The sequence below is a fragment of the Petaurus breviceps genome, unplaced genomic scaffold (assembly GCF_028583685.1).
Source record: "Petaurus breviceps papuanus isolate PSGF00001 unplaced genomic scaffold, PetGlider_PUasm1.0 90903, whole genome shotgun sequence".
NCBI lineage: Eukaryota > Metazoa > Chordata > Mammalia > Diprotodontia > Petauridae > Petaurus > Petaurus breviceps.
In genome coordinates, this window is record NW_027187376.1 from 15,860,648 (window position 1) to 15,887,341 (window position 26,694).

The 26,694-nt window shown below is 37.0% G+C and overlaps 1 protein-coding gene across 1 annotated transcript in view; it reads right to left on the reverse strand.

Annotated features, from left to right (window-relative positions):
- The window catches only part of PARD3B (par-3 family cell polarity regulator beta), a 1,344,967-nt gene that overhangs the window by 619,946 nt on the left and 698,327 nt on the right, over positions 1-26,694 (reverse strand). The gene's annotated exons all lie outside the window — the stretch shown is intronic.

Below are 26,694 nucleotides of genomic sequence, written 5' to 3' on the forward strand. Positions count from 1 at the left end.
ACTTCTGTCAAGAATGTAACAGGAATATAGCTGAAAGACATAAATCTACAGCTGTCATTCTGCCAGGGAGAATTCGATTTAGAGTGTGATCTTCACCAGACCAAACCGAAAGACAACCATTTAATTTCTAAAATGGCAAAACTCTCTCCCAGTGTAGAAGTAGATGGCTTTGAGATGATTGGTGGGTGAGGTTGTCATACCTCTAGAAAGTAATGGAAAGATGTAATCAAGAAATAGTGGCCTATTTGATGATTCTAATTCACATAAGAATCATTTCTTAGTTTGTTACCAAAATCATGCTTAGGTACTTCCAGTGGATATCATTCCAGTGATCCACAGTTGCTCAAGAGGAGGAGGTTAATGGCAAGAGACAGACAGATGGATTTCCTGAGCTATGAATTCTAGCTACAGAATGATGAATCTTTTTCCATACGAATGGTCACTTTTTAGTACTACAGTATGAACACAGATCAAACAACCTCTGTGGAATTCTGAGATTCTTTTTTTTAATAAAAAATACAAGGATGTAACAGCTTTTAGTTTTAAAAAAGAAAACATAATCTAATACAATCTTACTTTATGTGAAATTTAGACTTAAGAAGACTATGTTAACTTGTTTTAGAAAACAAGGCACTAAGCACTAATTAACCTAAAGTATTTGTTTTAATGAACCATATCCCTCAGATTACCTTTCTCTTTTTGACAAGGTAGCAAAATGGCACAAGGAGGTTACTGGTTTAGTAAGTTCCTGCGATAGTAATGGAACATAAAGATCTCCTGTATTGGCTTGGTTTTCAAATTGATTGTGTTAAAACCCAGAGCTTGTTAATCCCACCTGTGAGATGGACTTGTTGACTTGAAAAGAGTCCTGAACTGGGAGGAGCTGGTGACGTAGATTTGGAGAGACAACAGAGAGGCAGAAGAACTTTTTGGAAGCAGCACCCTTGTGGAGGCAGAGAGGGACTGAGAGGATTGCTGAGGGCCACTTTGAATTGCCCTGGACTTTTGAAACCTGCCCCCAGAGCTGCCAAGGATTGAGGAGACACAGCTGTTTTGCTGGTACTTTGTCTGTCTGTTTTGATGTTATTTTGCCAGATTTGTCCACTGGTGAAAGACAGCCCTTTTGTTGAAGAAGTCCTGGAACCTGGCTGTTGGCTAAGAGCTCCTGAGACTGTCCTGCAGACAGAGAGTGAATACTGTCCACTGGTGAAGGACAGTGCTGTTGTTGCAGGGGTCTGGGAACCTTTTTGTTGGTTCAGAAGCCCTGAAGAAGGATTTTCTTGTTGTATGTTTATAGAAATCCTGGGAGAGGGTTTTGCTAATGTTTTCAGGGGTTCTAGGACTGTTCTGCAGACAGAGGATGAATCAATGAAGAGACTGGCAATGTATCTTGTGGCCTTGCTAAGCCTTGTCTCCCCAGGAACTAAGATTGCTGAGAACTTGCCTCCTGTCAAGATGAAGAAAAGACCTCCATTTGGGTATTAAGTGCTGTGCTTAAACTTGGTGTAACTCTGGGGTAGATTCAATTGTGATCCAGGGGTGGGGAACTTTTGACCTTTTTTGTGTTCTGTGGTTGAACAAATGAATGTACTTTACTTAGATTGGAAACTAATCTCCATTTGAGAAGAAGGGCTTTGTGATGGACTAAATGAAGGTACAGCCTAGGGGTGGAGTAGTAGTTAGAACAGGGACTTTGTAATTGATTGAATGAATGTAAGGTCCTGGGGTGGGGTAGTACTTGGATATTATTTAATCACACTTAGTAAATGCTGTATTTTGAATGATGTCATGTTTTGACCTTCTCTGTTCTTGGTTTGTCACTGAATAAAATGGAGAGCACCTATGCTGGTATTTTGAACCTTGGGAAGTTGCCTTTCCTTGGCATTACATTACAGTTCCTTTGTGTGTCCAAGCTGTTATGCAAACAAGGATAAAGAGGGATAAAAAATAAGATGGTAGATTTGTAGCTAGAAGTAACCGGAAAAATGATCTAATCTAATCCCGACATTTCAAGCAACGCCTAGAGATGGTGATTGATTTGTCCAAATAGGTGACTGATTCAGGACTTGAACCTGGGCTCTCTGACTCTGAAAATCAACTTCCCACTGTACCATGTTGCAATAATAGTGTGAGAGCACCATAATTTAGAAAGGCAAATGTCGTGAAGTAGAAATGTGAGTGCGTTTATCAAGACAATATGAGACATGCTAGATTTTGGAAGGAAGGTTATGGTGGGGAAGGGGTGAAAAATCTGACAAAAATGCAGATATCTACAAGGAAAAATTGAAATTCAACAACATTTATTAAATGCCCATGCAGAGAAAGAGCATTGCTGACTCATTAAGGGAAATAAAAAGTTTAGATATGACAGCATTCATGTCTCAGGAAGCTTTCATTGTAGGAGTGGCATACACAAGTATTTAACTGTACCAATACTATTATTACCTGATAAGCATATCAAAATAGTGGTCCACCATGTAATTACTAATTATTGACTAGATATGGGGAAATCAGGGAAAGTTTCCTGGAAGAGGGGGCATGAATTGGACTTTAAAGGATGGGTAGAAATGTACTAGGTATAAAAGAACTACTAAATCATATTGATATTGCTATATGGATTACATAATACTATTTTTTTTTTACAACCTTGTGAGCTAAGTAGAAAGTGTTGAAGCTAGGATAAAGTCTTAGGATTCTGAGTCCAAAACTCTTTATATTATTCCACATTTTAGAGGAGGTAAAGCAACTAAAAATCATTCATGGAGCCTCAGATTCAAGAACATGAACTTCATGTCCATCTACCAGGAAGTTAATTCACTTGCTAGTTCATACTTTCACTCTGCAGATTTAAAGACTCTCTTTCCTCTCTTCTGTCTCTAACCTGAAGAGAAGTAAGGATCCTATTTATGTCAACAAAATACTTAATTAAGCTAAGTAGTGGCAATATCAATTAGAACCTGAAAGCAAGATTGGCCCAGAACAAGTGTGGATAATCTGTTCAAATGCAGATAAGCTGCTCCAAGATTATTCAAAGTTGACTACAAGTTGTAAACAATCATGTCAGTCAGTAAGTGGGTACCAAGAATGAAACATACACATTTACTTTAATAGAAGAATATTCTTCAGTTTCTTAGGAGAATATTATTTTTGTCAATTCCTCAGCAGAATAATATTATTTTTAAAAGCATCCCAAATTTATATTAAATTCCTCTATAGAAGAACATTATTATAAAAAGTACCCTGAAGCAACTGTCTTCCAGTAGATGCCCCCAAATGGGTAATAACCATATTACAATAGTTCAGCTAATAGATATTTATCACCTAGGAGTATTGCTTACTTACTACCTGTAACCTCTGAGCAAGCCATTTAGCCTTTTAGCCTTTTGGGGGGGTATAATGAGGGAATGGACTAGATGACCTCAGAGTCAAACATTTCCCTGGAGGAAAGTTGGACTCCTCCTCATTAGTGCTGTGAAAGAATGTACTAGACAATAATTTGAAGGTTTGTGGCTTAGAATAACTTGAACCCTTCTGCAACATTCTACAAGACTCCATCCTAGACATTTATTTTTGGCTATGTTTCTAAACAACAATGTACTGAATATAAATTGGAGGTGCATTAAGGATAAATGTATTACAAAAAATGGGAGGGCCCTCTTAGTTCTATATCTAGTATTCTCTACCTCTTCTATATGGTCAGTGCATGTTGTCTCTGATCTTCTTGTCCATAGGTGAGAGGGACAACAAATACCTTTGCATATTGGATAATAATAATAATAATAATAACCAAAAGCAAAACCATGCATGTTGATTTTAACATTGTTGTGGAGATACTTTCAGGTTTCTGCATGATAGTAGTTGAGTGTGGATAGGCACTATCTAATCTCTCCTTCCAAGAATCAGAGGAAATTACTGAAAGGCAATAATACAAAAGTACTTGAGTCTTTATTTCAATAAATTACATGGAGAAAGGAAGAGTCACAGATCTAAAAATGAAGATGATTTTTTTTAAACTCACCATGCTTATGTCATTTGAAGAAGATCTGTAGAAACATGTCTTTTAAATTAGGAAGTACGGAGGGAAAATAAGAATGTTAATTTAGCTAAACTTGAGACAGACACTGAGTCTTATGGAATGGACTATAATCCTTGGATTTGGGAAATGTTATTGCTTTCACTTCAATGCCTTAAATTCATTTCCAGAAACTGTAATGCCTCTAGAACACCTACGTTTAAATTTTAATAAAAAATATACATTGAGGTTGCTGTGCTTTGTGTCTGCTCAGGAATACAGAGACGTGCAAAGTTTCATCAAACATGCAGCTGTTTCAAAATGTACTTAATCTCTTTGGCTGGTGCTCCCACCAGGAAAGTTCAACAGGAGAGCCTATCTTGCCAAATAGACAAGAATGTTTGTATCTTTCCTTTAGTGGGACAGGTAATGTATCCTACGTGGCTCTCACAACAGACAAGTTTAATTACCACGTTTTAAAAAAAAGTGAACATTTTTAGCAACACTTTCAGGATCACGGGAGCATTTTCTGACAGCCAGAATGAGTTGGATTTAAACATCAACACACTATATTTAGCTTTAAAATCAACACTTACATAAATATTCCCAAACCAATTAGCAGCAGCTGGAAAGTAAAGGTGTTTACATTTAGTTAGCACCACAGCTAACAACTAGAAGTGTTCATGGGCTACAGAACAAAGACCGAGAGCCCAGGAAGCTCTGGAGGGATGGGAGTGTTGGCATTGGTGTTATCCTTTGTAACACGAACTTGGTAGAGTCACTGATTTCATATACAGAAATATATTTATTGAAGTATCACAAGTCAGATTTTTGCAAAACAGATCTTTTTAATTAAAAAAAAAAACATCTAGAAGGTCAGGGGTAGGGAAGGGTTTCTTGACCTCTTAAGTTCCATTGGTCACACCTCTCTATTCAATGGAATGAAAAACAATGAGATTAATTTCAACAGTTTTTCTTTGTTTTTGTTTTTTCATCTTTCAGATGAGAACTAAAAATAAAAATTAAAAAAAACCCTCAACTCCCCTCTCTTTAACAAAGAATGGCCATAGAAAAATACTTTCTCTTTATAAATAAAGTATGTGGGTTTGAAATCTTTCTTGATGAGTTTCAACCAGGTTTGAAGTCACCTGCCCACTAAAATTGAGTTTTGCTAAAAAAATATTCTGGAGTCTTTTAAAAAATGTTGGATGATTAGTCTTGTGTTCATTCTGAAATTATATATGAATTAAAGTATGGAAGTTATAAAAAAATACCAGGATATTACATGCTTGGCAACTGCACATAATAATTATAATGAGAAGTTATTCCTAGGCATCATTTTGGAATACTTGTTTCACTTTCTCAGGGTAAGAGTAGCATACCTTTGGAAAAAAAAAAGGCAAACCCAATTACATCTGATGAGTACACTTAACATGTTGACATGCATATTGGTGGCTCAAGCAAATATGTGTGCATACAAAACAGTAACTCAATTAACACTCAGAAATTTTGCTTATAAATTTCCCATAGAGGTAGTTATGGTACAGTAGCAGAAACATTGGTTTTGGAGTAATGTAATTGAGATTCAAATCTTGGCTCTGACATTGTAAACTTGTTGTTTGCTTTGTTCTAATATGATGCTCATTAAACTTCAGCTTCCTTATCAGTAAAATGGGAATAACATCTGCCCAGATAGCTTCACAAAACTGTGAACAGCAAATAAGATGTTGTATGTTAAAATCATTTGTAAACACTATAGAATTACAGAAAGGTATTAATTTCGCATAAATTCTATCCTTCATTCTTGGACATTAATCTATAATGGGACATCTCCCATCCATCTTCTTAGCAGCTACCCCTATGATGAAAGTGGCATTTCCAAATGTAAATCATGAGATTTCATGAAATTTGTAACCATACACTGTCCCATAATCTTGCCTAAGTAGTTCAGAAATTAGTATAGAAAATAATTAAACCATGCAAAACTTGGATAAATGCTAGGATGTAAACTAATATGTAGATAGGCAGAGATCTAAACTTTCCCCATATGTCTGTGGATCCAAGCAATGGAGTAGAATATTCGGATGAACAAATTTTTATCTTCCAACCCATTTTAATCATCTATCTTTATTACAACAAAAACAATGCTTTAGATTGATTCAGTACCTTTCTTTCAAAGGCTTCAAAACATATCACACATAACTATACTAGTTATAAGATACAGGGAAGAGCTGGGTGTCAGCTCAATTTTATGGAGAGGGAAAGTCTACTTTTGTAGAGAGGCTGTCTTTTCTAATGTGCAGGTTAATCAATGACACAACCAGGAAGGGGTGAGAAAGTCAAAAGAGTGGCAGTCAATATATTTGAGAATACAAGCAGCTTTGTGGAGTTAAATACGTGCCCTTGTTACAGAGGGCAGCTGGGCACCAGGAGATTCCTGTCTCTTGTCTCTCTCTCCATTGGCCATGGTATCTTAAAATGGAGCTAACTTAACCTAAACAGCAGGAGATACCACATCCAGCAGGGTGTAAAAGTGAAGAGAAAGGTCATGGGGGGAGGGGGAGCCACACTGCTAAGTTGCTTTGGCCACATGTGGCCAGGTGTGTCTCAACTTCAGTGTACTCTTAAATTTTTATCTATTCTACCCATGGATAAGGAGCAGCTAGGTTGCACAGTGAATAGAGTGCTGGGTCTGGAGTCAGAAAAACTCATATTACTGAGTTCAAATGAGGCCTCAGACATTTACTAGCTGTGTGACCCTGGGCAAGTCACTCCACTCTGCCTGCCTCAGCTCCTCAATTATAAAATGATCTGGAGAATGAAATGACAAACCACTCCAGTACCTTTGCCAAGAAAACCCCAAACAGCATCACCAAGAGTTGGATGTGACTAATAGACTAAATAACAAACAAAAATTTATGTGGACAAGTATGTATTTGTTATAGTTTCCCCTTGGATTATGGGAAGAATGTTTTGTGGTTCCTGAAGTTATGATACCATTTAAGTAAATGTCTTTACTTTGAGTTAATTATTTATACTGCTTGATTATTAAAGATAAGCTCACTAATGGGGGTGTGGGGTTCATGAGCTATAGTTTTAGGAGAACCTCAGAATGAACTCTGTGCCTGGAATTAGTAGCTGCATTCTGGAGGATCCAACCTGCAACTCAAAAGTATGAATATGAGGGGCTGTTGGGTAGGAGGGACAGTTAGGTCCCAGAATGGAGTACTATAGAAGCACTTTATTGAAAAAGTGATGAACTTACATTCATCACTACCAAATGCCTAATAATACATTCACTTTGTTATCACAATTTATAAACAAAATGCAAATCAAACAAAATTAATGTGACCTCTCACTTTAAGAAAAAAAATACAAAGATATTGGAAAACTAATTATTTGGGGGATCATTACTCACATTTCTCCTGAAAATAATCCTTAATAGATTCCTTTGAATTAATGACATCCCTGAATGCAATAAAGTTAATCAATTTATTTTTTTAAAGCAATTGGGGTTAAGTAACTTGCTCAAGGTTACACGGCCAGGTATTTTGTGTGGGTGCCAAGTATCTGAGGCCAGAACTGATCCCAGGTCTCCCGATGCCGGGGCCGGTGCTCTTACTCACTGAGCCATGTGGCTGCCCCCATCAATTTATTTTTTAAAAATGTAAATAATACTTTTCAATTTTCAGAAACCCCTTTTTTTGTGAAAGGTAAGGCACATTTACAACATTGTTAAGTTAAATAAAATATGTCTTTAATGATCTACTGTCTTTGATTATTTTTCCCATTCAACAAATTAAGATCGGTCATCTTGGTCTGACTCTATACCAAACTGCATCCATGTTAGCTTTCCATCTATATATACTTATATGGTAGGAAAGATAAAGTAAGATTTTTTAAACTTACTCTCCTTGCTGTCATGTGTTGTTTTTTTAACTTGAAAAATTTGCAAGGTGGCTCTGACTAAACATGATACTAAGAAGTCAAAACACAGCTGGAAATAAAAAAAAAAATCAGAAAACATGTCTTGTGTATGGACCAGACACTTTGATAAACCTTATTTAGGTACCAAAAAATGAAAACCACTATTTATTTTAAAATCAGCATTTCATTTGCTCAGTTAGTCTTTCAGCATAGGCTAATACCACCAGCTATGCTTCTTTCTACCCAAATACATGTAATGAAAGATTGTTTTTGAAATGCCAGAGTCTATGAAAGTTCATCTATTCACCAAGAACATTCTGCCTCCTCTTTTTAAAAAGCCTCTAGTGTTTCTTACTCATGCCCATTGACCTAAGTTCAAGGACAGTTAAAAAAAAAAAAGAAATTTAAATGCACTTAAAAAAAAAAAACACTTATTTGTAAGGCTGTAAGAGAGACCAAAAGCTCTTTCTAATTGCCCTAACATCAATTTATAGATGCATTATTTCCTTTAGAGTTAAAAAACCCTTCAATTTCAATTTATCTTTTTCCCCCCTAGTTCTTCCATACCATTACTCTACTTCAAAAGTAGTATCTAGTGCCTAGGAGGATGAACCAAATGCTGTTAATTTTCCAAACGATGAAAATGTTTAAGAACAAAACTGCTTTCACCTAATAGATGTTCTCTTCTGCTAAAAGTCTGGTATGGATCATGCTACCACCATAAAATATGATCAAAGGTATTTTTAACATCTGCTTCTCTTTCATTTAATCTAGCTGTTTAAACGCTGTCAATTCTCTTAACTATTTAGAATGTAGTTCTGTCGACATGGACAGTTAATGGAGCAAGCACTGTTTTTTATAACTACAAATCATTTTCCAAAGGCAGGTAAGTAAAAAAGAATGGTGGGAGTGAGGAGAATATAGCAAATATAAAAGTTTCTGTTCCATCTTTCTTTTAGATTTGTTGGTTGAAAAAGATTTCAATTAAATTCTACTGTAGCAAATCTATTACAGGCATTTTGGCAAAGTAATAAAAATTCCAGGCTTGGTTAAATAAGAAGATAGTTAAAAGGACCAAATTCTCCAAGGGCAACTTTTAATTTGCTTGAGAAATTTTGCACATGTAGTCACAATTGATGACTTGTTCTCATTCAGAACCTCACAAAATCTTGAAACTTCTGAACAAGTTCATCGTCTATTACAGCAAGATATACTAAGTACATAGAGGGAAGTCTACTGAAATCTCAAAGACAAAAAGTCACAAGCTTTGGGAAAGATTATAAAATAGTGACACAAGAAACTACCTTTGTGTATGAGGAAAGCGAACAGTTGTAGGGCTTTTTCCATGCCTGTCTTTATTATTTCTTACATAATTCTCTCTGTTATCATCTATTATGTTGTCCCTCATTTCTCTCCTTTGACTTCCATATATCTTTCTCCACAATCACTTCGCCATTCAATCTGTCATCCTTACATTCCTCTTTGCTATATCCTTCTTGGGAGTTTCAAAAATTGATTCCCTGTTTTGCACCAGAAGAAACTCTGAAAATAAGCACATTTTGAAAAGCCTTGCCTAACCAACCAGAACAAGATTCACTTGACACAATCCCTACCATGACATCTACAGATTGCATAATGACAGGATGCTATCCAAACAGCTATCCAGGGGAGAGTTGAAGGGGAATGGGACATTTTCAAAGGAGGGTACAAGAAGTGTAAATGATATATGCAAGCATAACTTCAAATAATGGAGTGAACTTCCAGGAAACAAGAGAATGGCAATCAAAAAAGGGACTGGCTCTTTGAGCAAGGATGTAAAAAATAAAAAAGTTGGATAACATCAGATTTCCTTATCATAAAAAGCAACTAAAGTTCAAGATAAACAAGGATAGAGACATCTTTATATAGTAGTTTCAAAAGCTTGTAAAGGGTGATTCTTCCAGAATATATTTATCAGTGCCATGGTTAGAAAGGAATGTTGGAAAGAAAGTAATTGCAACATGAATCTTCAAACATTGGAAGATAATGTTATTGAAATGTAGGAACTAAGACTGGTTGAAATGCTTGGGGGTCCACACTGAGGCCACTCTGAGAAGATCCCCGCTGTACTGACAATGCGGAATCACTTCACCTTCCTTGGCAGTCATTAGATGCTAGATGGTTTTAGTGGATTTGTGTCCACCTATTCTAACAGTTCCATGTGGCTGATCTGGGAGTGCAGAGCACCCACAGGCCTAAAGTTGAGAAGTAATCACTATAAAGGCAGGACTTCTGGCAGGGCAGGTCTATTTATCAGTAGACACTGGGGGACTAACATCTGCTTATTCACTTCAAGTATGGCACTAAAAGAATCAGGAAGTGAATTTCATTCACTACTTCTCACTGTTATTGAATTTCTGGCAACCTCAACTCACTCAGATGAACAGGTATATTGCTGACTGAGTGCAGACTGTGTTTGCAATGGAAGCAATCTGACATGATCCTAAACACCCTGTCTCTTGTAGATAGAGGTAAACCACCTTTCTTTCCCGCAATATAAGAGTGATCAAGATCAGGGACAAACTTGGAGCAGAGATCTTGCCTATTCCATTCTCCAGTGAACCAGGTGTTTTGGAGGAACTTTGATGGTTCATTTACACTGCCAGTTGTTTGAGGGACTTTTGGGGTCAAGAGTATCTTGTGCTAGTAGGTAGATGAAGTTATGTAGTTCAACTCACAGTCCCATCTGAGAAAGAACAATGTGTGGCTCCACTCTTATTTATGAAAAGCCTCCTAGGACTATGGCAACATATCTCCATAACTCAAGTCATGTGAGGTCCAATATATACTACTTTAATTTAGCATATAATTTGGCTAAAGGGCCAGTTCAATACAGAATAGACATAGATAGTAATGCAAATCAGTGAGATCAGCTCCTTCACCCAGAGTGGTAAGAGTATGCGCAGATAGAGACAGCAAGAATAACTAAGGAATATTCAGGAAAGTGGCCCATCATTTCAAAGGAATTCTATAAAACCTTAAAATTTCTTAACCCCTAGAATCTGTGAACCTGCAGGTGGTCAGGTTATGAATGAATGACCTCCCTCCTGGAAGCAGTTACACACAGTTTTATTTCCTGAGACCGGACAGAGAGAAGGAACTCAGCAGCTGGAAATAGAGCAGATGTGCGTAGTTTTTTGTACTCTATGCATGTCTATGTCACTTGTATGTTATTAATAAAATCATTAATTAGATCAAGGTGAGTGTAGGTAGTTTTTTTTTCCATGATAGCCCAAACCTAACTTACATAGGCAGTTAAGTGGTAAAAGCAACAGATGTTAAATCAGATTATCTTTAAAGTGTGTTATGATATAAAGATCCCTTAGGTCATGGGAAATGTCATTCATAATGCTCTAGAAAACAAGGGGCATTATAGAGAGGGGATAACAAATTTATCATTCCAGAGTCTCCAGTACTTCAACTCCAGGAGGTATTTTATCTCCAAGTGATTCTCAATCATATTATTTCCATTTAAAATTATAATTCACATCTTACATCTAGCCATTCCCTTTTTCAGTCAGAAAAGTCAGGGTTACCTGTTTTAGTAAAATCATTGGATTACAGAGGTAGAGCTGAAAAGGACCTGAAAAGTCATCTACCCTCATTTTACAGATGAAGAACCTGAAAACCCCAAAAGTAATTTACTTTACCCAAGTCTACAAAGTGTAAGTGGCAGAGGTGATATTCATACTCAGGTCCTCTGGTTCCACAGCCCAAATTCTTTCCCTAGTACCCCCAACTGTCAAACCCAGGAATATGTGGGCACTTAATAAACTGACTGCATTTAGTAAGGCCATCTTTATTGTTATGTAAAATTCTGACCAGAGTGTCAGGTTACCTTTCTTCAGGTGACTAAATTCAAGAATAATAATTCAATCAACTTACCCAAACAAGAAACTCCTGGAATTTCATGAAGTCTCCCTCCTCAGTCTCCCTCCCTCCCTCTTGTCTATCCATCTCCTTTGTTTCAGAGAAGAGGTGGGACTTTCCGGATGTAGAATGATACATTTTTGTTTTACAGTTTTTCTGTGAGAGGATTTATGGGGGTGTTTGTGATTAAAGCAAAACAAAGGTCAACAGTAAAACCTTAAAACACAACACACAAAAATACACACAAACTCCCTATTTCTATGTTATGAATTCTGTCCATAATACTTCCATGTCCCAAGTCTTTTCATTTTTATCCCTCTGAGGAATGAAGCTAAAGACTATCCTTACTGGGGCAGCTAGGAGGTGCAGTGAGTAGGGCACCAGTCCTGGAGTCAGGATGACTTGAGTTCAAATACAGCCTCAGACACTTAACACTTACTAGCTGTGTGACCTTGCGCAAATCACTTAACCCCAATTGCCCTGCCTTCCCCCCTCCAAAAAGACAAAAAAAGATTATCTTTATCAACTGCCAAACTCTTCTATAAAAAAAAACAAAATCCTATGTATTACACAAATTCCTTCTCCTCCTTGTTGAACTGGGCTGTCCATATTGATGATAATCAGTTCCACAGCCTTAAAAAATTCTGACTACCTGGATCTGAAGAAAACAATGCTCACATACAACTGACCTCAAGACCATTAATCAGTATCGATCTGTCAATGTTCATGCCCTTTGACTTGTCCTTGTACCTTTCATCAAAGGGATCCAAGTGACACCTAGCCTGGTCAATGGAGAAATTTTGAGAGGGGAGAAGGTAACAGAACCCCATCCATGGGTTCCAGAAAAGATGTGTTCTGAGAGCTGGGAATGTGTGACATAGAGAAGAAAGACTATCTCCACTAATTGGGCCATAAGACTTTTAGGATGGATAGTTCAGCGAAGAACCTTTAGTGAAGAAATGATCAGGGCAAAATTTCGTTGATATTTCCTTCTGACAGAAGGTTTTGGTAAAATGAGGACAATTGAAAAGCCCCATATATTTTAAAGTGATAAAAAATGGGGTCAAGGCACCTCTAACAATCAGAATCTAGGGGGGAAATCTGGAGTCAACTGAATGAGCCTATAGTTCTGAAAATAAAAGATCTTTAGTCATTGTCAGAAAAATTTAGCCCTTCGGGAGCTGTCCAAGGTACTTTGCTTCCTCTGCTGAAAATCTTCCTGACCCATAGGATTAGATCTCTTTTCCAGTTGATATGCTGACCCACTTGTACCTGAACTAGACTTTTTACCTTGAGTATCCATGCCACCAGTCACTTGTCATGATCTACATACTGGCTAACTAAGATGTAAAACAGGTTGAAATCCAACGATAGGGTATAAGCATAAAGGGAATGGGCTCTAGTGTAGGAACTTAAACAGAAATGGTGCTGACAAGGCTGATCAGAGTATAGGAGAAATCTTAATACTGTGTTTCCCTGATAATAAGACACTGTCTTATTATTTTTTTTAGACAGAAAAACACCAGAGGGCTTATTTTCAGGGGAGGGCTTATTTTAATGAACATTGACAGCAATTTTAATAAACAGGTAAATGTGAACAAAAAATGTACCTTTATTCAATAATGAATTCAATAAAGAACAGGATGACGCGCTCACTGCTGCAGCTCTGATTGGATGCAGCTCGGGGCGTGGCGTGCGTTTCACCCGGGGGGGGGGGGGCATGCATACAGAGGGTACCGTAATGTATCGTGTAGCGCAGGGGATCACCTTCACTACAGTAGCAATCTCAATAGGGCTTATTTTTGGGGGAGGGCTTATTTTAGAGGAATCTTACACGGTAAGGGGAGGGCTTATTTTCGGGATAGGTCTTATTATTGGGGAAACACGGGTAGTAGGGAATGGGGAAGTGGAGTTGGTGGAGTATAGAGCTAAAGATAAGCCATCTGGAATAAAGGAAATATATATCTGAACAATTCATTTAACTAGGCATGAGTTCTGATTTTCACGGGTCATTTAGTCTTTCCTTCCTTTAATCCTTCCTTATCATTATATAGCTGTGCTCAAGGCTAGAGTTTGCTCTGTTCCCTAGCTAGGTTTCCAAAGAATATGATAACATCTTCACAATTACCTTCTCTCAAACAATTTAACAACAATGGGTACTAAGGTAACAATGGACATTTTGATGTCCTATTTTGTGAATATGCACACTTTTGAAGAGTCAAGGTAAACAACAGAAAAAAATAAAGAGTAATAAGAAATAAAGAGTTACATATATAAGTACATATATGCACATGCAAATACACATACATATACACATATGCACATATATGTATAGTTTTGACAGTAATAAAGGAGTTTTTTATTGTTTTTTGGGGGGGGCTGTCTAGAATCATAAATCAAAAGCACATTACATTTCTGATATTAACAAATATCCTTAAGAATCCAACAATTAAATTAATGAGACTGCATCACTATCACAAACAGAAATGCTAATCATAATTTTCTAAACACATAACTGACCTATAAAAATTCAAGAATATTTTTAATAAACATAAAAACATCCAATGCTCATAATCTCCAAGCTATGAGGAACAAAAGACTTCAAAAAGAGAGAGATGATGCAAGAAATCAAGATTATGTGAAAACAGGATGAAGTACACATCATCCTTGTTATCCTATTTGCTGTTGTAGTTGTCCCAGAGATACATTCAGCAAACCTATAGAGGAGCTTACATCGCAACATATTAATTGAATTAGAAAAAGCACAGAACAATAGTCTGTAGAACACCACATATAAAAGAATGGCAGGATAGGGGAACTACTGCATTCCTGGACCATTTCTGCCTGAAATTCATTTTAAAAAGATGAGAAGACTGAGTTGAATAACACTAGTAATAACAGCACGCTTCAAGATCTGCAAAGCACTTTACATACAATATTTCATATACTTATAACAACCCTATGAGTGATGATAGGTATCCATTATCTCCATCTGTCACATGATGAAACTGAGGATTAAATGGGGTCAAATGACTAACCCTCAGTCACACAGGTAGGAAGCATCAAACATGGGATTTGAACCTATTGTCTTTCTGACTCTAATTCCAGTACTCTTTCCACTAGCCAGACTGGATTTTCAAAGAGATATGAAGATAGCTACTATGCCTTCCCTAAGTCTTTGCTCCCACAGATGATCTTCAATTGATGATTATATGCTGTGATTTTCAATCTTTTTGCTAAATGTGGGTGCCCTAGTAGGTGCCTCTAAACTCATCTACTTGTACCTTGCTGATCTGGATACACATTCCAGGAGAACAACGTCTAGTTGTTCTTCTAGTCTTATCTTACTTTCAGAGTGCTTATACCCGAAATACAACCACCCATCTTCCTTGGGTGCTATTCCAACCAGTCCATGTCACTAGAGAGATTAGAACTTTCTCCTAAATTCCTCTGTCCCAAATGTGGACAAAAGTTCATGTTCCCCTCTCCCCCCTTCAAATACCTGCCATTCAAAAGTCACGTCAGCCAGCATCATTTTAAAAGATTCATTCACAGAGAATTTAACTATTATTATTCACTACTGATTCAAGACATATTTCTATAGGAAAAGCAATATTAACTAAGCTCTGGCTTTATTTTATCACTTTTGGTTACTTTATTTGCTTCTTATCCTGGAGAAAAGAGGATTGTGGAGCAGAGATGACATGACAGATGAAAAATTCCAAAGGCTGTCATGTGAAATAGGGTTTAGATTCATGCTGTTTGGTCCTAGAGGGCAAAAGTAGGAACAATGGACAGAAGGTACAAGAGGAAAAATTTAAGGTCAATGCCAGGAAAAACATCCTAACAATTAGAGCTGTCCAAAAGTAGAATGGTCTGCCTCAAGGGATGGTAGATTCCCCCTCACTGGAGATCTTCAAGCAGAGGATGGATAACTATTTGCTGGCTATGGGTAGTGAGGATTCTTTTTCAGATATGAAGGGACATAGATGAATTTTGAGGTACCATTCACCTCTAAAATTTTGTGATAACTGCTAAAGGGAAGAAAAAAAAATAACAAAAATTCACAATCATCCACCAAATGAGAAGGTATCCCAGTCATAGGCACAGTGCCTAGGAAAAAGTTCTTCTTGAAGTAACTGGGGGAGTTTTGTTGTCGTTGTTGCTATTATGTTATGTTACCTTCTGTTGCTTTTCTTATTTTTGTTCTGTTACCCTGGTGATATTCTACTGTGACCCTGCTGCTGCTTTATCTCCAAACAGGAAAGAAACCCACCATTTCAATGTATCTTCCATGCACATAGCCTGTCACATTCCATTGCTTACTCTGAGAACTGAAATAAAATGGGCAATACTATTGCTTCAGGAAAAGTATGTGCCAATTGACTCCTTGACTGTGTTCCACATTCCATTCCTGTGAATTCTTGGGCTGCAACACCCTTTCCTAGCCAGTATTTGCCAATATTTTTAATATAAAGCATACTGAGGACAAGGCCTTCCCGCCTCTCTCCCCCCCCCTTGCATGGACCACTTTTAATTCCTCCAACTTAGAAAACTCCCTGGAATTCATTCAAGAGTTAGTTAAAGAGCCTCTAGAACACAAGTTCTTGACCTTTTTTGTGTATCATGCACCATCCTCTTTGGCAATCTCTTGAATTCTAGGGATTCTTTCTAGTAATGTTTTTATCTATTACCTCAATCTCACCTATAAAGATCCCTCCCTTGGCCTCTCCCTTCTCCCTATTCCCTTACCATTTTATTTCTTCTGAATTTGGAAGGCTTTTATACTCTTCTAAATATATATGTATTGTTCCCTCTTAAGTCCATTCACGATTAAAGTCAGTTACCAGAACTGCCAGTCCTCCTCCCCCATCTAATTCCTTTGTATCGATTCTTCCTTTTGCAACTCATCTGTATAAAATAATTACTCTTTTTAGCTGTCCCTAAATGGCTTTACTTTTTAAATTCATATCACACTGGCAGAGACAAGAAGGCTGAGTAGAAGCAAAACTTGGTGTGGGCTCCCCTCCGATCACTTCCAATACATGTAAAAAAATAACTCTAAACAAACTTTGAGCTAAAGAACTCACAAAGAGACAAAGAGAAACAAAGCTCCCACTGAAAGAAGCCTGACAGGCTGACAGAAAGGATCTATCACATCAGGCTAGGAGCTGAGTACAGCCCCATGTGAGCCACATGTGCCAGGGTGGCTCCTGACCAGAAGCAGGCCCCAAGCACACTTCAGAAGAGAGAATCACCAGCAGCTGTGGAAGTTTCCAGAATTATCAACCCATAAATGCCAAAAAGAAAGTAAAAGGACAATGTGGAACTTTGTGGCAACAAGGGGACCGAAGGGCACGGTTCAACCCCTGCTCCCAGGGTGAGAAGTGGTGGAGGCATGATAGCTGTGCAGCCACTGTTGCCAGACTGTCTCAGGAGCTCCTGGCTTGCAGATTGCAGGGGGACCAAGTGGCCATTCAGAGGGTAATTGCTCTTGCTTTAACCTGCTAGGATCTGGATCATGATCTTGGGTGGTGGTACTGTGTTGTGTGACTAGTGAGCCAGAGCTTGTGTTGTCTATAGAGAGGGCACCCAACTAATAGCTCCAGAAGCTGTAAAAACCCCAGTGATTTGGGACATAGCTCTCTCCATTCTGGAAGCAGAGTTCTACTGTGGCAAAGCTCTCAAAAGTTAAGTAATTGACTAGCAAGGTGAGCAAGATCTAGGAATGTGATAAAACTACAGATTCCTTTTTTGGGGACAAAAAGGCCCAAAGCATGGAGCAGGAGGAATACAGTGAAGTCAGAATTCTTGCATCAAAAGGATTCAATAAAATTTGAATTGGTTACAGGCCATGGAGGAGCTCAAGAAGGATTTTGAAAATCAAGTAAGAGAAGTGGAGGAAAAATTGGGAAAGGAAATAAGAATAATGCAAGAAAATCTTGAAAAGTGAGTCAACAGCCTGCTAAAGGAGACCCAAAAACACAATGAAGAAAATAACACCTTAAAAAATAGACTAACTCAAATGGCAAAAGAGGCTCAAAAAGCCAGTGAGGAGAATGCCTTAAAAAGCAGAATTTTCCAGATGGAAAAGGAATGGCAAAAATTCACTGAAGAGAATAACTCCTTCAAAATAAAATTGGAGGAATTGGAAGCTAATGACTTTATGAGCAATCAAGATACTATAAAACAGATCTAAACAAATGAAAAAAAAATAGAAGGCAATGTGAAATATCTCATTAGATCCCCAAAAGAAAATTCCTAGGAATATTATAGCCAAATTCAAGAGTTCCCATGTCAAGGAGAAAATATTACAAGCGACCAAGAAGAAAGAATTTGAGGATTGTGGAAAAACAATCAGGATAACACAAGACCTAGAAACTTCTATGTTAAGGGATTTTTATGGTTTGGAATATGATATTCTGGAGTTCAAAGAAGCTAGGATTAAAACCAAGAATCACCTACCCAGCAAAAGTGAGCATAATGCTACAGGGAAAAAATATGGTCATTTAATGAAATAGAGGATTTTCAAGCATTCTTGATGGAAAAAACCAGAGCTGAACAGAAAATTTGACTTTCAAATACAAGAAGCAAGAGAATCAAGAGAAGGTAAACAGGAAAAAGAAATCATAAGGAACTTATTAAAGTTGAACTGTTTACATTCCTACATGGAAAAACAATCATTGTAGCTCATAAGACTGTTCTCAGTATGAGGTCAGTTGAAGGGAATATACGTGTGTATATACACATACATACATAAACATGTACGTATAGGAGGATGTATATAAATAAATGTGAGTATGGCCATATGTATGTTCATGTATACATAGACAGAGTGCACAGGATGAGTTTAATATGAAGGGATGATATCTAAAAATAAAATTAGGAGGTGAGAGAGGAATTTATTGGGAGGAGAAAGGAAGAGATAGATTAGGGTAAATTGTCTCATATAAAAGAGGCAAGAAAAAAACTGTTATAATGGAGGGGAAGAACAGGAAGGTAAAAGAGGATGGAACAACCTTATTCTCTTTGAATTTGGCTTAAAGAGGGAATAACATACACACCCAACTGTGTATCTTACCCTACAAGAAAATAGTGGAGTAGGGGATAAGAGGGGGGATGATAGAAGGGAGGGCAGATTGACGGAGAGAGTAGTTAGAAGCAAACATTTTTGAAAAGGGATAGGATCAAAGGATAAAATGGAATAAATGGGGGGGGGGGTGGGATAGGATGGAGGGAAATATGGTCTTTCACAATATGACAACTATGGAAATGATTTGGGTAACTGCACAGGTACAACCTATATTGAATTGCTTGTCTTCCCAGTAGAGGCAGGTGAGGAGGGAGGAAGGGAAAAAATCTGGAACTTAAAGTTTTAAAAACAAGCGTTTAAAAAAATTAAAAAAATAAATTCATATCATACCGAGGTTTACCCCAGTCTTTGTTATGATCTACCCAATTATTAATAGGAATCTTAGATATATATTTTGTATTTTACACACACACACACACACACACACACACATATGAGAGAGAGAGAAAGGGAGGGAAGGAAGGAGGAAGTGAGAGAGGGAGGGAGAGAGAGAGAGGGAGAAAGAGAGAGAGAGAGAGGGAGAAAGAGAGAGAGAGAGCGAGAGAGGTAGGAGAGGGAAAAAGGGAGAGAATGGTTTGTCCTTATCAAATCCCTTGTAATCAGTCTTTGATATGGAGCTTATTATTCTCTTGGCTCTTATATGTCAAAGCTTCTATTAAATTTAGGTTGCTTTTGTTTTTTTAACCAAGGTTTTAGAAGTCTGACAGTAGATCAAATGTCCATTTTTTCATTCAGAATTATGCTTAACTTTGTTTGGCATCAGGCTAGTTTTTCTAATTTGAAAATGTTTCTAAGTGTTGTTACTTTTTGCTTAAGATTGAATATATAGCTAATTTTAATTTTTCTAGGTGTTGTCCCTTCTTTTCCTTCCTTCTGAGAATGAGCAGAAGATAAAAAGGAGCTACAACTCATATCAATCGATTTTGTAAGCACAGGCAGTTTCTCCAAAAGGCTCAGTGAATAGAGAGTTTCTCAGTGAATGGGTATTTCAGTCATCCAAGCTATCTGGCAAACCATGATTTGGCTACAGTCATACTTTTCCTAATGTCATTAGTTGGTGGCATAAACATGACATAGAAATGTTTTTGCAGGAATTTAGCTCAACAGAAACAATTCATCATAGATTATTGATTAGATGAGGCTTGAGTACTGTTTCATGCTTCATCATAACATATTAAGGATGTTATTATGAAATGATGTAGGCCATTTCAATATAATCCAGGATATGCTATTATACAGCATATCTGTCCTTTGTTTGCCCTGACTTTGAAGGATATACTTTCCTCTAGTGCTTAATACTTTTTTTTCAGAGAATTGACTTTCCCTAGGTTATACAGGTAGCCTGGGAGGGAAATGTTAACCATGATAACACATTTACATAAAGCCTTTAAGTTTATAAACATTTTCCCTAAAACAATTTCATGAAGATATTATTGCCATTTCCAATTTAGAGATGACTGAACTGAAACTTGGAGAGGTTGAGTTTAACCTTTTGCAAGGTCACAAGTTTTGTAGGCTACAATTCAACCCCATGGCATCTGACTCTAATATAACAAAAAACTTAGAATTAAAGTTTCCTAATTCTTAGTTAAACTATATCTCCATAGCCTATGGTGCCTTTTATCATTGGACATGACACACGATCCTTATGACCCCCAAGAGATTTAATACATTTCTTTGGCTTTCTCAGTTTTCATCTTTGTTACATATAATTAATTTTGTAAGACAAGTATCTTATATAATTTATAAATATAAACTAGTTATGATGGCATGGAATTTGGAAAAGTTGAATATATCTAAACACATAAACTTTAAATCATATTTCTAAATGATTTCCAAGTCATTTCATTTTCTGGCTTATAAAATTTGATTCTGACTCATTCCCTCCTCCTTCTTGCTATTGCATCCCCTTCACTAGTCTAAAATGATGTATATTTATCAGTAGAATAACGGAATTATAGAATTCAGTGTTGGAGGAGACTTGACAGTTGACTTGAAGCAAGTCATTTATTCAACCCAAGGCTTAGTTTCTTTATCTGTATCATTTCCATTGCATGCCATCTCCATTTGTATCACAATTTCCATCTTTTCCTCATAAGAACCTTAGACTTCGCCCCTGGAGCCACCCTGAGCTCAGAGCCAAACTTTGGCCTCCAGGCTTTTAAGAACCAGGCCTTAACTAACCTTTCAGGTCACCTTCATGCAATATCTGTTACAAGTACTACACTGTCAAACCTCTATCCACTTTCCAGTCCCCTTTATGTACTGCCCTCCTCCCATTTGAATGTAAGCTTCTAGAGGGTAGGGGCTCTCTTGCCTCCTTATGTTTGTGTAATAAATGCTTGGTCTACCCATCATCCATCTATCTACCTAATAAGGGCATCAAATTGTATGATCCCTAACATTCCTTCTGGTTTTGCTAAGAGATATGGAAACTGGGGCTCAGAGAAATAAAATGAGTTGGTCATGTATATATTAAATAACATTATTAATTACTTCTTATACAGATTCTCATGAAAATAAAAAAATGGAAAAAATTTCTTCAGGAAAGAAGCCTGAGGGAGACTATATTAAGATTTTACAGTCATTGAATTTTAGACCTGGAAGGGACTTTAAAGACCAATGATCCAACCTCTTCATTGTACAGATGAGGAATATGAGTTCTAGAAAAGTGAAATCATTTACACAAATGGCAAATGGTAGATCCGAGTCTCAAATCCGAGTCTTCTGACTTCAAATTCAATGTACTTTCTACTGTACCATGTAAAATGTCTCATGCTATTTCCTCAATTCTCCTAAGTTCTCTTGAAAAGAAAAAGTGTTTGCTTCTTCCAACAAGTGAGCTAGGGCATAATCTCACTATTGCTTGTAGAAACAGCAAAATCTAAATCAAAATATTAGCCTTTTTATTCACTTATTTAAATGTTTCCTCATCCAATTTAATAGCAACTTTACTAGGATTTGTAAATATCTAAAGGACTACTCTTCAGTCTTTTGAATAAATTTTACATCTGCTAATAGCAGGAAAGGTTAAGAATATAAATGAAATATTTTTCGTATTATAACTAATCATTAAGTGTTACAAGAAAAAAAAACACACACCAAAAATGAGGACTTAAAGAAAGGTGAAAACCTTTCTGATAACAGCAGTTCTCAAACACAACGGAGATGTTTCTTTTAATGAATTTTTGTTGATTTTTGTCATAGCTCAGTCTACTAAACCTTCAACCATATCTTCTCATTGATTCAAACTTCCACTTTTAATGAAATCCCAAGGTTGCAAAGAAGAACTACACACTTCCTAACCTTGTCCTTCTGAGTTAAGGACTTTTCGGCTAAGAAACAGTGCAAACACCTATTTTGTGTTTTTGTTAACAAAGGAAATATTTCAACTCCAGTCAGAGGGCATGAACCACAATGAATGACCTTGTTGCTTATAATGCAACCAGAGAAGAATAAAATTTGTGCTTAATAGTTCCATTTAGAAAGAAAAAACAGCAGGGAATATTAAAATGTAGTTTGACATAATCAAATATATATAGACTTATTTTCTATGAGTAATTTCCTTTTAAGGCAGGATCAAATTACAAATAGCATGATAAAGAAATAAAGGGAGAATTATTTACTCTCAAGGACTATAATAATAATATAGGTCTACCTCTTTATAAATCACTCGTCTATCTGATTCATTTAAGAAAGCCCTTTTTATGTCCCAAACCTTCATTTTACCAATGAGGAAAGGTGTCTTCCCAGGTTGGGTGTTGGACTAAGGTTTCAAATTTTACAAGTGGAAGAGGCAGTATGTGAAGTCAAGTCTTCTGACTCCAAGTCCACAGTTTTATTACATCATACATAATTCTGCCACATAATCTTCCTTTCATTGAACGTACTTTTTGTGGTATGTTGCTGTCATCTATTACTCTTCATAGGCAGCACAACATAGTAGAGAAAGCCCTGGGTATATAGTTTAAAGGACACCTATAAGCAGATACAAATGTGCCCATATCTGCTCTATCCTCAAAAAATTCTCACTTGATCCATCTACCCCTAATTGCTATCATTGTATATCTCATCTTCTTTTTGTGCCTAAACTCCTTGAGAAGGTCACCTAGAGTAATGCTTCTACTTCCTTTCCCCTCTCTCTTCTTAACTCTATGCAGTCTGGCTTCCAACTTAATCATTCAACTACTCTCTCCAAAGTGAACAATGATCCCTTGTCATCTAATCTAAGAGACTTTTTGCAGTCTTCAGCCTTACTGACTTCTCTGCAGCCTTTGACAATTGCTAATCACACTCTCCTTGATACTCTTCTGTCTAGGTTTTTATGACACTGCTGTGTCTTGATTCACCTTCTACAGAATCACTCATCTGTCTTTTTTTGGTGAATCTTCTTCCAGGTCACCCCCAATCACTATCAGACTAAGACAGACTAAGGCTCTGTCCTGGGTTTTTTCCTCTCCTATATTATTTTACTTCTAATCTCAGCAGAACCCATAGGTTCAACTATCATCTCTATGAGAATGATTGTGAAATTTATTTATCTAACTCTAACCCCTCTCCTCACCTACACAGTCTCCTATCTTCAACTGCCTACTGAACATGTCAAATAGGCTCTCTTAGAGACATTATAAGCTCCACAAGTGAGCTCATTCCCTTTCTTAGCAAACCATACCCTATTCCTAACTTATCTATTACTATCCAGGGTATCACTATCTTCCAAGTCACATATCCTTACAACCTAAATGTCATCCTTGACACCTCACCCTCACCCTCTGCTCCTCTCATATCTAATCAGTTCCCAAGTATTATTTCTTTTTAAATTTTGTTTTTAATTTTTTGCTTTTTGCAGGGGCAATTGGGGTAAAGTGACTTGCCCAAAGTCACATGGCTAGTAAGAGTTAATTCTATGAGGCTGTATTTGAACTCAGGTCCTCCTGACTCCAGGGCCAGTACTCTATTCACTGTGCCACCTAAATGCCCCAAGTGTTGTTATTTCTAAGCTAGATGCTTGCAATAGCCCACTTGTTGGTCTCTCTGCCTCAAGTCTCTCCCTACTCCTGTCTGCCTTGAACCCGGTTATCAAACTGATCTTCCTAAAGCATAGATCTGACTATGTCACTCCCTTCCCCCATTCAATAACCTCTACCAGCTCCCCTATCACCGAAAAGATCAAATATAAAATTCTCTATCTGGCTTAAAAAGTCATCCATGATCTGACCCATTCCTACATTTCTAGTCTTCTTATACCTTTACACAGCTCCCCACAACCCCATACTATGGGATCCAGCCACATTAGCCTCTTTATTCTTAGTCCCTGATGTTCCATCTCCCAACTCTAGACATTTTCACTGGCTGTCCTCCATGCCTGGCATTTTCTTGCTCCTTCCTTATCTCTATCTCCTGGCTTCCCTGGTTTCCTTCAAATCATAATACCTTCCATTCAACAAGAAGTCTTTCGCTATTCCCTTAAAGCTAGTGTCTTTTCTGTTTTGATTACCTCCAATTTATCCTCTATACAGTTCATTTAGAGTTTTTTTTTTTGTATGTCATTTTCCCCCATTAGGCTTAACTTCCTTAAGGGCAAAAACTCTCTCACCCCAGCCACCTTTTTTTTTTTGTACCTCCAGCTCTGAGCACAGTACCCAGTACATACAGATCCTTAATAAATGCTATGTGTCTGATGGGGCATGTGGATTTGAATGCAAACTCTTATACTTAATGACTATGTACTCATGGGCAAGTCACTGTACCTCTCTAAATTTGAAATTCTTCATAAAATTGGGGTGCAGAAAGGAACCATGCATATACTATTTCTTGGGTTTGGGAGTAAGGTGCTTTATAAATTTTTAAATTATATAGAAATATAAGGTGTTATTACTATTATACATATTCTACTCAGAAGAGAGAAACTGCAATAGGTTTGTTTCACTTCAATGATGTCATTTACGGGTGAGGCTCTCTAAACATGTGATACAGTTCATAGACGACACTAATGAAACTGTGTTCCTGCTTCCATCACAGGCAAGGCCCTGCATGACTCAGGCTTTGTAGACTTTTCACTGATTTATTGAATGATTTTTAGCCCAGTGTGGCAATGTCACTTGAAGACTCCAAGACATTCTTTTGTATGTTTCAACACCACAGATAAAGTTACACAAAGTGTAAGGAACCCCTGTATAACAATATTGTTGTTTTCCCCAAATACTGAGTGAAGTCAGAAAAAAGAAAAAGAGTAAAATAGCAGCCAAGATGGACCAACTGGTATGTCTGATGCAAATTTTAATATAATGGTTGACATTTACATGGTCCCTTTCCAGTTTACAAAGTACTTTGCTTACAAAAACTCTGTAATGTACATAGTATAAGTATTATTATCCCCATTTTATAGATTAAGAAACACGCTCAAGTTGGTTTAAGTTACTTGTTCTTGGTCACATAGCTAAATAGGTAATAGAGGTGAAACACAAATTCACTTTCTCAGTTATCCTAACTGAATTTATTCCTGGGATGAGACAGAAGAATCAGACAAATCCAGGTCTCCCTCTTCACTACAGCATCAGGACCATAATATTTCAAATTTTAAAAAATCAGAAAAAAAGCGGGAATCAAGGCAGCCAATGAATGGGAACCAAAATGACACTCTCTAAGAAAGGCTGCAGTTTCCTGCAGTCTGACTTTTTCATTAAGGGGGGAGGTGGGTGGAAAGTGCAAAAATGCTAAAGATAAAAGATACCAGGAAAAGGAGCTCCAGATTTAATTTCCAGGATGAAATCTGTTTTCTACCTTGCAGCAAGCACACACCTGGAAGTTCACAGTCTTTCTCTGGTTTTTATTATTATTGCATTTCCCATCAAAGCACTTGTTTTAAAAATAAAAATACAAAAGCTTAATTCCTTTGAAGGAATTGCATTAATATAAACTGTTAAATCTACTTGTAAGACTTCAAGCAATGAAAACCAGAGGAGGGCTGCTAACAATGCCCATATCTAAAATCTAAATTTCAATTATCTGCTGTATTTACAACATCACAGTTTACAATGTGCCAGAAGGGATGGCTTAGTGGTCTAAGCATCTGGTTTGGAATAGCTATGTTCCCTGAAATCACACATTTTAATTCATCCCTTAATCCTTGTATAGGCTGGATCTAGCAAATCATTCACACAGCTATCCAGGCACTCAGTTGCTCAGGGTCTCCTCAGTGAGGAGTGGATTTTTCCTGTGATTCCTCCCGTTTCAGTCCTGTGATCACTGCTACTAGCCTTTACTCTGAGGCAGATAAGCAGTTGGTATGACTATTCTTTTTCCATTCTTAGGTTCTTATAAATGCCTCTTAGAATAATGGAATCAGATGAGGTTCTTATCATACATATAAATGCAATCAAATACTTAACATAAAGTACTACTGTACTGTTATTACTGATAATCACAGAATCTTATAAAACAATTACATAACAATAGTACAAAACTAGATTAAGGGCAACATTTTTCAGAATACAGAATATTTACTATATTGAGGATCTTAAAAATCACCCACAATGTATCTGATTGTATTCATAATATGTGAGTATTTCACTTCCGCCCATGGACATTTTAAATCCAATTTTCTCCATTTAGAAGTCAAAACAGGTTACATACTTTTAATGACCAGAATAATAATACAAATGTAATCTTTACAAACCAAAGTTTGACCTGTTTCACAGATGAGCAGAGCAATTAAGATGACCAAATCACAGTTTTCATTATGGTTACTTTA